We start from the raw sequence: 16,408 nt of genomic DNA, 5'->3' as shown, positions 1-16,408 counted from the left end.
GACGATTATGCTGGTGACACTGATCTGGATGGGGAAGAATGTATGAGTCAGGAAAAACTTGAGCACAACAGTAGAAGGATTACTTTGACTGGTTGTATTATGAGGAGTCTGAGAATGAGGGTGAGGGGACTTACACACACTTACAACGTCCACACCCAGAAGTTGATTTAGGTGAGAACAAGATGCATATTGAGTCCATTGGAGAGTGCGAATACAGCGGACCAGAGGACTGTGCCGGGTCCTCCTGTGGAATTCATTCGGCCATGTTAGAGGAAGGACAGGACTTAGAGGAAGCTACGAAGGAAGAAATGGACCAAGTTGACAGCAACACTGCCAGTGGTTCTGGAACAGAGGACAACAAGAGGTCTGATGTTGGACTAAATACAGATGACGACAACGGGGAGGAAACCAGCTGCATGAGTAGACATGGACGCCTTGTGGTCAGGCCTATGAAGCACAAGGATTTTGTTTGGGACTAACAGTTACATGTTTTCCTTTTCCCCTTCTTTCTTTTTTTTTCTTCCTTCCGTAAGGAGATGTGTTATGTTGGCTATCATTCCCTTTACACTTGTCCCCTGCATGCCCCCGTACCCGCCGCGCACTCCCTTGCATTTGCATGCATGACGTCAGCTGGCATTCTCCTATGCCAGCTGGCAGTTGGTATGACAGTTATTGGTGACAGTTGCAGCTGTCAGTTGTTTTGAGCTGGTGACCTGAGCGCTGCCTCTTTCACCGGTGTGTCGTTTTATGACAGAGAATAAAGCTACGCTTTAAAAGCACAAGGCGTGATCCTTCTTAACAGTAGAAGAGGGCGGGAGGGAGGCGGGCGGCGCATAGTGGGGCTACACGAAGTGCGTGGGTGGGCGTAGCTTCATGCCCACTTCACGTAGCCCCACTACGCATACTACGCCCACCCTTAGCACTCTCTAGCAGTAATCTGCACACCATGGCAGTATTAGCTTTTCACTCTCCCTTTCTTTCCATGTGTTTAGCTAACCCACATTGGTACAGCTTCTATTAAGTGTCTTTCACCTGAGGGGATCACACACTTTATGGCAGCACCAGCCCATTTGTTACAAATTTGAATTTCAGCATGCTGCTCGACATCCGGGTCTTGTCAGTTATAGCTGTGACTTTTTGCTTACATAAGGGAGTGTATGTGTGCAGGTCTAGGTGTGTTTCCCTTTACTTGTCTATGTGAGGGTTAACTAAAAATATTTCTCTGTGACTGTCATTATTGGTTTGTTCTTACTCTGTGACTCGGCCTGTTTGTAGTTGTGTGCTTGTCTCCATGTTTTATGCTACTCTTTACATTCCTTTACGCTGAATTGGTGTGGCTGTGTGTATTTTGTGTACGGTTGCCACTGTTGACTAAGATTCTTTGCTCACTACCAACGACACAGCAACTCTTTTCTAATGCGGGAATCCATTCGTCCTCATGCACACAAAATTGACCCACAAGGACACTCTTAACCCAAAGTAATTCGACCAAGTCCTTCAAGCACCTTTCTACCTAAACAGTGGATAAAGCTAGATTTGCTGTCACACAGCTTGAAACCTACCCTTCTGCCTCCTCATCGCACTTAGGGGCATATTTACAAGAACCTTTCAGTGACGTTGTGATGGCGATAGGGGCTTCGCCTTAATTACAAGGCAGCGTTAAGCCACTTAACACGGCACCTTTCATGCTGTACTTAGCGTAAAAGGGGAGGGCAATGGGTTTTGCGGTGGGAGTTCTACCGCAACCACAACACCCACTGATTTTGACGCTGCCCCCTATTTACAAGGGTGGTGTAAATAGGAGGCAGCTCATTAATTAAGACCGGCGAAAACCTGGTCTTAAACAGGTGAATGAGGAGAAATGCTTTATTTCTCATTGTTTTTGCTGTTTCCTTGAGTGCTGTGTTTCTGTCATGCCTGTCGAGGCCAAGGAGGTACACTCGGGAAGAGTTAGTGCCGCTTTCGGATTGTTGTTGTTTAGTTCCAGGTATCCTAGCGACGCATAGGAATGGTTGGCAACGGTTGGCAATACGTACATGGATAATGGCGCATGCGCGATGTTGAGCACATGCGCGACAGTGCAGTGTTCCTCGCCTTAAGCCCGCCTCTAACCTACAGGAAACGCTTCGCGTTTAGCCAGAGTTTGGACCTTGTCGTTCCGGGTTGGTGTTGGCGTGGCGTCAGAGGAGATAGTGAATCGTGTGGGAGGTCGAGGAGTCGGTTGTTTGTGAGCCCGTCTCAGTTGTCGTGAGTGATTAGGAGCGTCTTGCTTCTAATACCTGTAATATATTTGTCCTTGATTTATATTCCATATCACCGCTGTGCTAATTTAACAGTGGGTGATAATTCTTGTATGTACTTTAGTTCAGTCAGTTCAGGAGCCTTGTGTACCACACGTCTTTCGTGGTGTTTAGGTCCTGGTAAAAACCTATGATATTGATTAGGTTGATGTTTCCATTTGACACGGTCTCATTTAATAGACCTGGTGAGTTGCGCAGTACAAAGTGAATAACGTCTCCGTGGTGTTGCAATGATTAATGAGTTGTTCTATATTTAGGTCCCTGTTACAACATATGCACCTTACATCAGTCAAGACATTCAAAGTCCTAGATTACTTATTTTTGTATAGGTTTCCCCCACATTTGCATAAGGTAAATATACATTGCATTACACTCCATTTCTTGGAAAAAGAAGGGAGGGGATTAGAGTCACGTACTGTTCTTATGTTTTACAGCTGTTCCATCACCAGAGGAGAATACATCATCTGAGTGAAGAGGAGTGTGGAGCGCCATTTTTCTTTCCCTTTCTTACCCTTGTTTTGTTCCCCTGTGTTCCCCTTGGTTACTTGTCGGGTGCTGGTGTTTATTCCCGGCATCCGGGGGGTGACGAGGGGGAGACAGGGTGTTAAGCATCGTGACTCCTGGGCACTTCCGAGACAAACAAGGTGCATGCATTACAGTTGCGCAGCACACAGAGAAACAGAAAATTGCCATTGTATGTTTATGTGCAGGAAGGAGACCCTTCCTGCACATAAACAATCAAAAAAAAGAAATGACATTTTGCAACTTCTATATGTGCTGCATGAAGCAGCACACATAAAAGTTACAAAACATAATTTAAAGATTGTTTATTTGCAGGAAGGAAGACCTTCCTGCACATAAACAATTTTCCCCTCAATGCAGGGTGCAGCCCTGCGTTTCTGAAGTGACGAAGTGCGGCATTAAGCCAGTGAGGCTAACGCTGCAATCCATCACTTCATTGTAAATATGCCCCTCAGATTTATTATATACCTTTTCCATCTCTTCCAGTGCTCGAATGCCACTACTTACTGTTGCTTGTCAGCGGCGTCGACCCCATCCTCCCACTCCTTCATTGCTCCACTGCCCCTCTTCATTTATTTCTTTATTTATTTTTACTTTTTAGGATGGCCCCGAATCTGCAATTTGCTAGTTGGCTTTTCTTTTTATCTACATGCGCTTTTGTACAATTGGTTTTATTTTTTATATTTGCTGTTCAAACATGGACGTCTACTGTCTAGGTTTGCAGCATAATAAAGCAAACGTGATCATGCTTCATGATGCATGAGTGTATACCTCATTGACGTGAGGCTGGTTCTTCCACACTAGTAACACCATTGTTTTCAACAAAAGTCAATGCTATTCAGAATCTGCATAAAAGCAATGGAAAAGCCAAAAGATTGGCTAATGTATTTATAGGGGTAACTTTGCCAATGCTTCCTTCAAAGTAGTGTCTGTATCAGCAAGGCATTATACAGAATGGCTGTTAGAAGTAGAAGATTGTATGAAATGAATGGCAGTGGGAACCAGGCCCCAAACCGAAGGTCTGGCTACAATGCTCAACAGTAGAACGTCTGACCAACGTACCATGGTTGCCGTAAAGATACAACTCCACAACACAAAATACCATTCCACATAAATACACTTGATAACACACAATCCCACTACACAGAATTCCAGTATACTCATTACCACATAATTGCACAGCACACCATGCCACATAATTCCACTACTCAAATCCACTCCACAGCACACAATTCCAGTCAACACAATTCCACATCCACAACTAACTAATCCAGTTCAATCCAATGCACATAATTCCACTACTCACCACATACATACACTCCATAACACCTCGGTAAAAGACATTGCCATTTACATTGCCAATAGCTCTAAAACAAACAAATGCGAGACCAATTGCATTTCCAGCACTTGTTTTCACCATAAGCCCAGAGGGGGCAGACAGTGGAGCGGCACTCATATTGTCCATGCATGAGTAACCCCATCCCATGTTTTTTCCTCTTCAAGTAGACATGTTTAGTCATGTTTAAAATATTACTAAGTCAGGGCTACGAATATCAGAATGCAATGAAAAAATACCTGTACCTGATGAGCTGCTCAGGTATGTCCAAGAGACACATGAGAGCTGTCTTGGGGTCTCAGAGCCATAGCCCAGGGGAGGGAATCGAGGTGTGGGGCTAAATGTGTTCTTTCCCCTAAAAGTCCCCGAGAGGGCAGACTTTTGGGGGCTATTGCGCTTCAGCCCATTGGTGAGATTAAGGTTCTCCAGCTATGTTTTTTCTACTTAAAGCCCTGGAACAAGAAGAGTGCTGGGTTGGCACCCTCGTGTATTAAGGGTTCATGCGTGTAGAGCTTATCCAGTCCAGATTTGATTTCTTTGAATTCTGGAACTTGAAGTCTTGTTCATTAAATTATTAATTCAAGATTTTCAGTCCCAGATTCCCAGACTCCTGCACACGTCTTCTTACTTGGGTAGCGCAGCCATTTTTGGGGGAAACTGGTAGCTCGAGACTGATGCTGCAGTTATAATGTATGGACAAAACTGTCATATCAGGCACTTTAAACTTGTACCATCCTGCACTGGGCACCTTATTTAACATTACATTTTCTTAACTGCCTTAGTTTTTCACTTGTACATTGATACCTTGCTCAGTGACCTTCTCTTTTTAAAAATACTCTATGTTAAAGGTTTTATGTATGCACTTTGTGCAATGGTTTTAATTTACTGTTCACTTTAATAAAATTAAACTTGTAACTTTAGTCCCAGATTTCATACAAAAACTTAAGTTGGATGCAAATGGTTGCATGTAACTAAGAAAGTTGAGAACTTTGTAGGTGGACCTGGGAACTGCAATGAAGGTTAACACTGTGGGGCAGCATTATCAGTTTTCCTAATTGCAAGTCCAGTTTTTTTTCCCTTTGGATTCTTGAATTTGTAGCTCTGTTTATTTCATTACCAAATCAGGACAAATCGCAGAATGTAAAGAAAAAAAAGTAAGGAGTAGAACTGCTCATGCGTGTAGTTGTACATAAAAAAATGAGAGCTCTTAAGCCATAAACCAGGGGAGTATTTTAACAAAAAACTGGTGATCTGATAAATCCTGCCCAAAACTGCCACTCACAGACTCTCTCTTCTAGACCCTAAACTTTTGGAGGGGCCTGCATTAAAATAATTTTGCTCAGGGGGGCTCGGCACAAAAAAGTCTGAATACCTCTGGTCTAGATTTATAGGTTTGAATTTTAGTACTACGAACGCAATCATTCATCCTTCCGACATGGATAAAATTGATACAATTTAATAGGGAAATAACCACAACTGATTTTAAGCATACAAAAATCATTGCATTCAGTTGTGTGCAGCAGAGACTAACCACAAACTAAATATAAAAGTGTTTTCTGATTTTCGTAAGTAAAAACCACAATGTACAATTTTGAAATCTCTTACATTTGACTACAGAACATATGTGAATAGAGTTATTTCGCTTCTGAGCCCCCCTTTAGATAGCATTCAAAGAGAAGTTGACTCTAGGATTATCCAAGGAGTCTTTGGATTTAAGAACTCTTATCTGTTGAGTAGCTTATCCAATCCAATGTTTTACTTTGCATTGTAGGACTTGTAGTCATGTTTATCCCATTATCAGTACTGCAAGTCCTACATTGAAAGCACAACCTTGTACTCACGCATGAACATAATACAATTGCCTAGATCCAGGGCTTCAAGTAGGCCGGGTCCTAAAGAGCAGGTGCTGAGAAGGGTCTTTATCGGGCTCTCTATTTTTGCCCTCACCCTCAGGGTGAAAATATTCTTAACTCTGCCGCAGTACTACTCTTCATTGCCTTTGTTGTAACTTCAAAGAGACTCGTTATAGTTCTTTCACAGTCTCATCAATTCACAACTGAAGCATTTTCAATATTATATACAACAAAGCCAAGTTGTTGCTTATTTATCTTTAGCAACTAATAACCATTGGCAAAGCCAGTAGTCCTGGCTCGTTGTAGGTAGAATCTTACTTGTATTTTATATCCGGATGCAATGACAGAAACAGAAAAATACCAGAAGGGTGGCACACTATGCTACGCACAAAATTTTAGCATATGTGTTTTTAAGGCACGCCCTTAATTACATCAGCCACACCCCTTTGACAGAACCACAATCCCCCCCTGCCTCCCTCCCCCCCCCAGATTCTTCATCCCACTTAGAGCTCTGCCTAGAACATTTACCTTCATTTAAACTCAGCAGTGGCGAGCACCGCCGCTTTAAAATGCCTCCTCTGTGGGCTTGTTTAGCCTCTTAGGGAACAGGGAGTGTGCACTGCACAGGCTGCCAGAAAGCAGCCCGCAAAATAACTTTCCCACAGAACAGGGTGTGTCCCTGCAGTAGCTGTGTTGTATAACCAGGCCCGATCCCCTGTATGAAGCCTGCTCCAAAGGAAAGTATGGGCGGGAGGGGTTAGCTTAACCTGACAAAAACATCAGGGGCTTTTAGCCTTGCTTTCGCAAGAAGCATCTTAGAATACATTAAAAGCAGTTCCAGAAATTACACTGCCAGACAATTGCTTCCTTTTCAACACCGTTGCAAGTGTAAATATAGGCTCCAAAAATCCCACCAGTCAAGGTGGTAGAGGCCAAAATAAGACAGTAGTGGGTGAGGGTGTGAGGAGGGCCCTGGCAGCTATGCCCGCTGCAGCACATTTCAACTCAGTTAGATTCACCTGGAGAAAACGGGCCGGATTCCCAAAGGTGAAATTACACCTTTGTGTAAGTTTACGTTTGTTTTGGAATTCACAAAACTGCATTTTATGGGTAAGTTAACGAGTGCTGAGACTTCGCAGTCGGGGCGAAGAACTCTGCGCATAAAAAGATGGGCATGTCATGTCTTTTTATGTGTGATGGGCATGTCATGTCTTTTATGTGGGATGGGCATGTCATGTCTTTTATGTGGGATGGGCATGCCATGTCTTTTTATGTGTGATAGGCATACACTGTTTTTTTAATGTAGGATGGGCATGCCATGTCTTTTTATGTGGGATGGGCATGCCAAGTCTTTTTATGTGTGATGGGCATGCCAAGTCTTTTTATGTGTGATGGGAATGCCATGTCTTTTTATGTGGGATGGGCATGCCATGTCTTTTTATGTGTGATGGGCATGCCATGTCTTTTTATGTGTGATGGGCATGCCATGTCTTTTTATGTGTGATGGGCATGTCATGTCTTTTATGTGGGATGGGCATGTCATGTCTTTTATGTGGGATGGGCATGCCATGTCTTTTTATGTGTGATAGGCATACACTGTTTTTTTAATGTAGGATGGGCATGCCATGTCTTTTTATGTGGGATGGGCATGCCAAGTCTTTTTATGTGTGATGGGAATGCCATGTCTTTTTATGTGGGATGGGCATGCCATGTCTTTTTATGTGTGATGGGCATGCCATGTCTTTTTATGTGTGATGGGCATGCCATGTCTTTTTATGTGTGATGGGCATGCCATGTCTATGTGTGATGGGCATGCCATGTCTTTTTATGTGTGATGGGCATGCACTGTCTTTTTATGTGTGATGGGCATGCCATGTCTTTTTATGTGTGATGGGCATGTCATGTCTTTTTATGTGGGATGGGCATGCCATGTCTTTTTATGTGTGATAGGCATACACTGTTTTTTTAATGTAGGATGGGCATGCCATGTCTTTTTATGTGGGATGGGCATGCCATGTCTTTTTATGTGGGATGGGCATGCCAAGTCTTTTTATGTGTGATGGGAATGCCATGTCTTTTTATGTGGGATGGGCATGCCATGTCTTTTTATGTGTGAATGGCATGCCATGTCTTTTTATGTGTGATGGGCATGCCATGTCTTTTTATGTGTGATGGGCATGCCATGTCTATGTGTGATGGGCATGCCATGTCTTTTTATGTGTGATGGGCATGCACTGTCTTTTTATGTGTGATGGGCATGCCATGTCTTTTTATGTGTGATGGGCATGTCATGTCTTTTTGTGTGTGATGGGCATGTCATGTCTTTTTATGTGTGATGGGCATGCCATGTCTTTTTATGTGTGATGGGCATGCACTGTCTTTTTATGTGGGATGGGCATGCCATGTCTTTTTATGTGTGATGGGCATGCACTGTCTTTTTATGTGTGATGGGCATGCCATGTCTTTTCTTTTTATGTGTGATGGGCATGCCATGTCTTTTTATGTGTGATGGGCATGCACTGTCTTTTTATGTGTGATGGGCATGCACTGTCTTTTTATGTGTGATGGGCATATCATGTCTTTTTATGTGGGATGGGCATGCCATGTCTTTTTATGTGTGATGGGCATGCCATGTCTTTTTATGTGTGATGGGCATGCACTGTCTTTTTATGTGGGATGGGCATGCCATATCTTTTTATGTGTGGAGTTCTTGGCCCTGAATGCGGAGTCTGTGCACTCGTAAACTTCCCTCTTAAAATGCAGTTTTGTCAATTACAAAACAAACGTAAACATATACAAAAGTATAAGTTTATCTTTGGGAATCAGGTTCAACAAGTTTATATTTTTGTTACACTGCCAGCACATCCAAATAATGGTCACATCTGTTTTCTATAATATGCCTTTGCACACAAACGTGGGCCCAACAGTTCACATATCAACCAAGTTAAAAATACACACTGGGCGGATGAAAGGCTTGGCTTGCAAATGAGAGGAAGTGAACTGTCAGTGGCACACGTTAGTTGTGAGTGCATTTGGGCGGTGGGGTTAGGCAACCATGCTCGGAAAACACCCACGCACTCGTTGCATGTGTCTGACATCTTTATCCCCACAGTGAAGACAGTGGCGTAGGAAGGGGGGTGTGGTGGGTGTGGCCCGCCCTGGGTGTCATCACTGAGGGGGATGACAAAATGGCAAAAATATGTGTTTTTTAACACATATTTTTACCATCTTGTCAAGCCGGGGATGACAAGAAATGTTCAGCACCAGATACCACCTGACCTTGCTAGGCCACTGAGTGAGGAGAATTAACCTACACAACCCTTAGAACGCCCATCACCTCAGCTGGTCTACCTTTTTCCAGTGACATTAGCAATCTGGTGTTTTGTACATGGCGGACATTTGGCCACGCCCGTCTCGCAGCCCATGATTACTGGCCAACCTCTGCTGGAAACGGGCTTCGGTCATGCACAGCAGGCAATGGATGCGGGGCCATGGCTTCTAGGGACCTCATATTAATAACTAATAAAATTCTACAAGATATAATAAAATGACAAACAATTCTCATTAAAAACTCTAAAATACATAACATTATTAAAAAAATCGATATTTTTGTAAACTATATTTTTGTAGAATATTTATTACAACTATATTATTGTTATCGATATTACTTACCTGTCAGTTGATATTCTGGTCAAACTATATTTTTGTTGTCGATATTTCTTCAACTCGATATTTCTGCGGGGATATTTATGTCACACGAAATTTCTCCGTCAATATTCCTACTCTGCACCGCAGAGAGTGTGTCCCCCCCTGTTTTTGTACATAATACATAGCTGTCATATTGTCCGTCCGGATTAGAACAGCTTTGTTTTGTACTTGTACTTGAAAAGTCTTGAGTGCTAGGAAAATCGCTAGCAACTCTAAGTGATTGATGTGGAACAGTTTTTGTTGGCTGTTCCATTGGCCTTGAGTGGTATAGTGCATGAGATGGGCTCCCCATCCTGTGAGGGATGCATCTGTCGTGAGCACTATTTGTGGAACAGGGTCTAGGAACGGCCGGCCCTTTGTCAAGTTTTTGGTGTTCCACCATTGCAGAGAGTGATATGTACGGCTGTCCACCAACACCAGGTCGGTGAGCTGACCTTCAGCCTGATTCCACTGTTGTGCTAGACATTCTTGTAGTGGACGCATTTGTAGTCTTGCGTGAGGGACTATGAAGATGCAAGACGCCATCATGCCTATTAGTTTCATGAACACTCTGGCTTGAAGAGAGTGCTGGCCTTGAAAAAGGGAGACTAAGCTCTGAATGCTTTGAATCCTGGCTTGACCGGTGGAGAAGTGTGGCTCAGGGGTTAGAGGCAGCAGACCCGGAAGCTGAGATCGGTCCTGGACCAGGGTTCAATTCCCCGCCTCGGCGGGTCTTGGGCTAAAAATACCACGGACTCGATAATTCTCGCCCCGGTGCCTCCTCGACTCACGGGTTCACACTCTGCGACTCTGGGCAATAGCTTGCTTAATCTCCACAACGGCCCCTCGCGGCGGGATGCCTGACTTTCACCTTGTGGATACCCTGCTATCTCACAGGGGAATACCAGGAAGGGTTCCCTAAGCAAGCGCCGGGACACCCACTGCGGGTAGCTGTGCGCTATATAAGCTCAACTACATTTACATTTACGCTAGAGCTGCCGGTGTGTCAATGGTAGCTCCTAGATATTGGTGAACGTGCGAAGGCTCTAGGTGCGACTTGGTGTAGTTTATTGTAAACCCTAAGTCATGTAATGTTTGTATTGTTTGTTTTGTGTGTTATACACACTGGTTGAACGATCTTGCTTTTATGAGCCAGTCGTCGAGGTAAGGGAAGACATGTATCTGTTGTCTTCTGAGATGTGCTGCTACTACTGCTAAGCACTTTGTAAACACTCGTGGTGCTGTTGTGATCCCGAATGGAAGGACTTTGAACTGATAGTGTTGTCCTTGTATGACAAATCTTAAATACTTCCTGTGCGCAGGATGTATAGGAACATGAAAATAGGCGTCCTTTAGGTCCAGTGTTGTAAGAAAGTCTCCCTGTTCTAGTAATGGGAGTACTTGTTGTAAGGTGATCATGTGAAAATGATCTGATTGTATGTAGTGGTTTAGGGGCCTGAGGTCGAGAATCGGTCTTAATGTCCCGTCCTTCTTGGGTATTAGGAAATACAGGGAGTATACTCCTGTTCCTTGTTCCTGCAAGGGGACCACTTGAATAGCATCTTTCTGTAGGAGTGCTAGAACTTCCTGTTGAAGCAGAGTTATGTGTTCTGTGGACATTGGACGCTGTCTGGGTGGTATGTTTGGGGGGGTTGCTGTGAGTTCTAGGCAGTAACCATGTTGGATAATTTGTCTTACCCACCTGTCTGTTGTGATGGAATTCCAGACAGGTAGGAACTGTGATAGTCTGCCCCCCACAGGAGTGGAATGTTGTAGGGGAGGCAGAGGGAAGTCACTGTTTGGGAGTGGAAGAGGAGCGGTTGTTGTTATTACCTCTACCTCTTCCCTTATTGTTGTTGCCTCTGTAACCTCCTCTAAAGTTGCCTTTATTAGAGGGGGTTTGTGTATGTGTTTTAAAAGATGATGTGTTATCTGCGCCGGTCTGCTTGGAGCCTCCTCCATAAGAGGAGCGACGAAAAGAACTTCTAGTCTGGGTGGATTGTAGCGCACCCATAGACTTAGCAGTGTCTGTGTCCTTCTTCATCTTCTCTAGTGTGTTATCTACTTCTGGCCCGAACAACTGGTTCTTATTGAAGGGCTGGTTCAAGATGGTAGTTTGTACTTCTGGTTTGAAACCTGGAATGCGTAACCATGCATGACGTCTGAGGATAACACTAGTGTTATCTGCTCTGGATGCTGTGTCAGCTACATCTAGTGCGCATTTAATTGAGGCATTAGATATTAATTTGCCTTCTTGTAAGAGCTCTGCTGCCTGATCTTTGTATTGATCTGGTAGGTGTTCCATTAATTTTCTAGTTGGTCGTAGTGAGCCCTGTTGTAGCGTGAGAGTAAGGCTTGTGTGTTTGCTATGCGCCATATGTTTGTTGCTTGTGCAGCAATTCGTTTCCCTGACGCATCAATAATTTTTGATTCTTTGTCAGGCGGGGGTGTGTCACCAGAAGTTTGGGAATTGGCTCTTTTACGTGCATTTGACACTACCAAAGAGTCTAATGGCAGATGTCCCTTAATGTCGACTGGATCAGCTGGTGCTGGTCTATACTTTTTCTCTATTCTGGGATTTAGTACCCTACACCTTACTGGATCTTTGAAAATCTCTGGAGCATGTTTAATGACCCCTTTGATCATAGGTAGTATTTGAGTAGACCTTTTTGACTGCTCAAAAGTGTCTAATAAGAAATCCTCCTCAATGGCATCAGAGTGCATTGGAACTCCATGGTAAAGTGCAGCTCTGTTTAATAGATGATTGAACCCAATACTATCCTCTGGAGGGGAAGGTTTTGTTGGGTAGTACTGAGGATCAGGAATGTCTGGTGCATTATTTGGTGGGAAATTATATGCATCGTCCTCTTTGGGATATTCTGGGTTGACAGCTTCATCCTCATCTAAAGGGTATGTATGTGGCTCTGGTACATCATCCCCCCCCACCTAAGTCATACTCTTCATCAGTGTGGTGTGATGATGCAGGAGATTGAGCAGGAGAAGTTATAGGCTCAATATATGGAGTGATAGGAGAGGAAGAAGGTGAAGGAGAGGGAGGGTGCATTGGAGAAGTTGCACAATCCTTTTTGGCAGGAACCACAGTTGGAAGTGGTGTGTCTGCTGGTCTTTTTTTATGAGGAATTGCTTCCACATGTCCAGTTTTTGGATTAATATAGACTTTTTTCTGTTTAGGATCTGGTCCAAACAGATCTTCCTCTTCTATAATTTTCTTCGGCATCAATTTCTTCAGTGCCGATAGGGGTTGTTTAGTGTTTTTTGCCTTAGAAGGAGTGATTGAGTCCTGTGGCAATTTCTTCGGTGCCAAAAGTGGTTTAGGCTTGTCTGTATCAGGCCTTGTAGTCTTTGGTACCGCTATTGAAGATTTTGGCGTGGAGACAGGTTTTGTTGGGCCTGCAGCGCCAGAATCTAGCTTCCCTTCTTTATTTTTGGAGCCGGATGGTTTCGGAGTCGAAGCTTTTGGGTCCGTTACGGTTCTTGGGATCGGCACCGATGCCTCTTTTGGTTTGGGTGCTGAAGAGTCTTTGGGCGCCGAAGGGCATTTTAGCTTCGGTGCCGAAGAGTCCTTCGGTGTCGAAGGATGTTTCGGTGCCAATAGAGGAGGTGGAATTGGCACATGTGGTTTTTTCGGTGCCGAGGCACCGGAAGGCGTAGTCTTTTTCCTCGGAGCCGAGCCCGAAGGCGGGGCGTCGGAGGGTAAATTTCGTTCCCGACTGGGCCCCATGGGCGGAGTGCTGACCGTTGCCTTTGGTTTGGGCAGTGTCTGTTGTGCAGGGGCAGAGGTACTCACGGGTTGTCGAGATGAAATCGAATCGTCCGAGTCCTCTGCTCCCGATATGATCTGGAGATCAGGCGAGTCTTCCTCGGCAACGAGTGGAGCCTCGTCCTCGGAGATATCTACGAGTGGGTTCTCGTCCTAGGCGACGTCTTCTTCGACGATCTCCTCCTCAAAGATGGCCTCCTGTGCTGGCGCTGATCTCCTCATCTCGTGTCAACGGGCCCTTCGATCCCGAATGGTCTTCTTCGATCGGAAGGAGGCACAGGCTGTGCAGGTCGACTCGTCGTGTTCTGGCGAGAGACAGAGGTTGCAAACCTCGTGATGGTTGCTATGAGGGAATTTTGCTCGACATACCGGGCATCTCTTGAATGGAGTTCTGTCCATGAGGCGTAGGCCGTACGGTGCCGATAGGCCCAACGGCCCACGTCGACGCACCGGGATGTAGCTGGTGATGTTGAAAAGATTATTCGATGTCGATAAGTGTTTATCTAAAGTTTCACGCTTCGAAAATGCCGAAAAGAGTGTTTTCTAGCCGGAGCGGAAAACTTTCATCCGAACCCAGTGGCGGAAAAAAACAATCTGAGGATGGAGTCGATGACCATGCGCAGTATTGTCCAAGGGAGGAGGCACCTATCTCGTGACTACAAAGACTTCTTCCAAGAAGACAACAACCTGAAATCATCCGAGCCCAACACCAGGTGGCGATCTATTGCTAAGTGTACAATCTGCAGCTCATATGCCTCGAACATATAATTATATTTTAGAAGCACAGCAAACATGACTCGAGTGTTCGTAACTTACAGCTTAGCAGCTGCTTTGTATACTTGCTTGTGACTTAATCAGACCCTCCAGGATTTCGTGATTTGCAAAAAAAATTGCGAAATCGGCAGTTTTGTAAAAATGCTGCAATTTTTACAAAACTGCCCGCGAAATCCAACCCCTTCTATTGGCCGGGTGGCTTTCGCCATGGAGCCAATAGAAGGAGGGGTCCTCGTGTCCTCCCAGCAGGCAGGCGAGGTGGAGTGCTTATTTACTGCTTTATTGAAGTGTTGGGCCCGCCGCGTGCCCGGGCCCAGGTGGCTTTGGGCCCGCTGCACACGGGGCACTTTAAAAAAAAAATTATTGTAGTGTTGGGCCCGACGCGACCCCGGTGTGCGGCGGTCCCAGTTGACATTGGGCACGGCGCACTCGGGAGGCCCTGGGGGCATTAAAAAAAAAAATGATTATAGTGTTTGGCCCGCTGCATGCTCGGTGTGCGGTGGGCCCAGGTGCCGTTGGGCCCGCCGCACACGGGGCACGCGGTGGGCCAGGTGGCGTTTTAAAAAAAAATATTGAAGTGTTGGGCCCGCCGCGTGCCCGGAGTGGGGCGTACCCAAGTGGCATTGGGCCCGCCGCACACGGGGCACGTTGCAGGCCCTGGGGGCATTTTTTAAGAAATTATTGTCGTGTTGGGCCCGCCGCGTGCCCGGTATGCGGTGGGCCCATGTGGCATTGGGCCCGCCGCACACGGGCACGCGGCAGGCCCTGGGGGCATTTTAAAAGAAATTATTGTAGTTTTCGGTCCGCTGCGTGCATGGTGTGCGGCGGGCCCAGGTGGCATTGGGCCCGCCGCACAAGGGGCACGCGGCAAGCCTAGGGGGCATTTTATTTAAAATATTGAAGTGGTGGGCCCGCCGCGAGCCCGGTGTACGGCGGACCCAGGTGGCATTGGGCCCGCCGCAAACGGGGCAAGCGGCGGGCTTTTAAAAATATTGTAGTGTTGGGCCCGCCGCGTGCCTGGTGTCCGGTGGGCCCAGGTGGCATTGGACCCGCCGCACACTGGGCACGCGGTGAGCCCTGGGGGCATTTTTTTTTTAATATTGAAGTTGTGGGCCCGCCGCGTGCCCGGTGTGTGGCGGGTCCAGGTGGCATTGGGGCATACGAGGTGAGAGCCCCTTTGGTCCGTGCACTGCCGCTTCCTTGTCAGTGAAGACCCCACATGCACTAGGCCTCGCAGTTAAAGCGCTTTTGACTCATGACTCATGCAAAGTGATCACGAAAGCGATCGCTATAGAAAAAAAAACACGCAAAGCCCAATCACGGCCCCAAAAGGAAAAGCACGCGCACGAGCATGTGCGATTCCAGGGTCCGTTTTGAGAGCCCGGACAAAAGGGCTCTAGCCAGCGCGAGCACTGCTATGCAGTGCAATGCAGGGCGCGAGACCTAAAAATATGCGAGCAGCGAGTTGTAGTTACTCAGCGGCAGCACTATGATGGTTCCTTTTCAGATGAGGGTAGGGATCTCAATAACAACCTTGAATGTGCTAAATATTTTTATGTCGCTTCTGAGAAGCAGACACCCAGGCCATAAAGCATGAAATGTGACAAAATATTATCCTGCCCCTTATGTCCTGCAGCCCAAGGTAAATGTAGGGTTGTGTCAGTGTATAAGGCCAGCCATTCATGTCATGAAGTGGTAGGGTTTGGAAGAGGTTTTCCTCCTGTACGGCCAGTTTCTGTCCACAAATCATTTTAGGTGCAACCGAGGCTAGTTCTATCATTGGGCCACCATGTTGGCTTTTTCCTGCATTTTTTTTAATCTGTCCAAGAAGCGGCTGTGGGTGTTACTGATTCAGCTGAGAATCGCAATCCTAACGATTAGGATACAGAGTGCCATCATATAAATCAAAGACCTGAGTAACCACCATCAAAATATCTTGTGATGGGCCAGAATTGCCTGTGAATGAATACTTTAACTAAACTTGAGCTTTATATAATCCCTGACAAAGTCTTGTCACCTACTGGGGCAACTGTAGCTTAATAAACTGGCTACCATGGAAGGACCTCATTAATGGCTGTTCCGGCCAAGCCCTTGTATTTTTGTAGGCCGTTGGCGGAAATTAAATCAATATCTTGAATCCACTATAGAGTTTGCC

The 16,408-nt window shown here is 45.6% G+C and overlaps 1 protein-coding gene and 1 long non-coding RNA gene across 2 annotated transcripts in view; one reads left to right on the top strand and one right to left on the bottom strand.

The window, feature by feature from the left end:
- Positions 1 to 16,408, top strand: part of LOC144799331 (uncharacterized) — a 104,235-nt gene that overhangs the window by 13,992 nt on the left and 73,835 nt on the right. The window lies entirely within an intron of this gene.
- Positions 1 to 16,408, bottom strand: part of TMEM140 (transmembrane protein 140) — a 161,659-nt gene that overhangs the window by 142,520 nt on the left and 2,731 nt on the right. The window lies entirely within an intron of this gene.

Source organism: Lissotriton helveticus, chromosome 1_1, assembly GCF_964261635.1.
Source record: "Lissotriton helveticus chromosome 1_1, aLisHel1.1, whole genome shotgun sequence".
Classification (NCBI taxonomy): domain Eukaryota; kingdom Metazoa; phylum Chordata; class Amphibia; order Caudata; family Salamandridae; genus Lissotriton; species Lissotriton helveticus.
The sequence above is the reverse complement of the archived record's forward strand: the minus strand, read 5'-3'. Positions and strand labels throughout refer to the sequence as shown.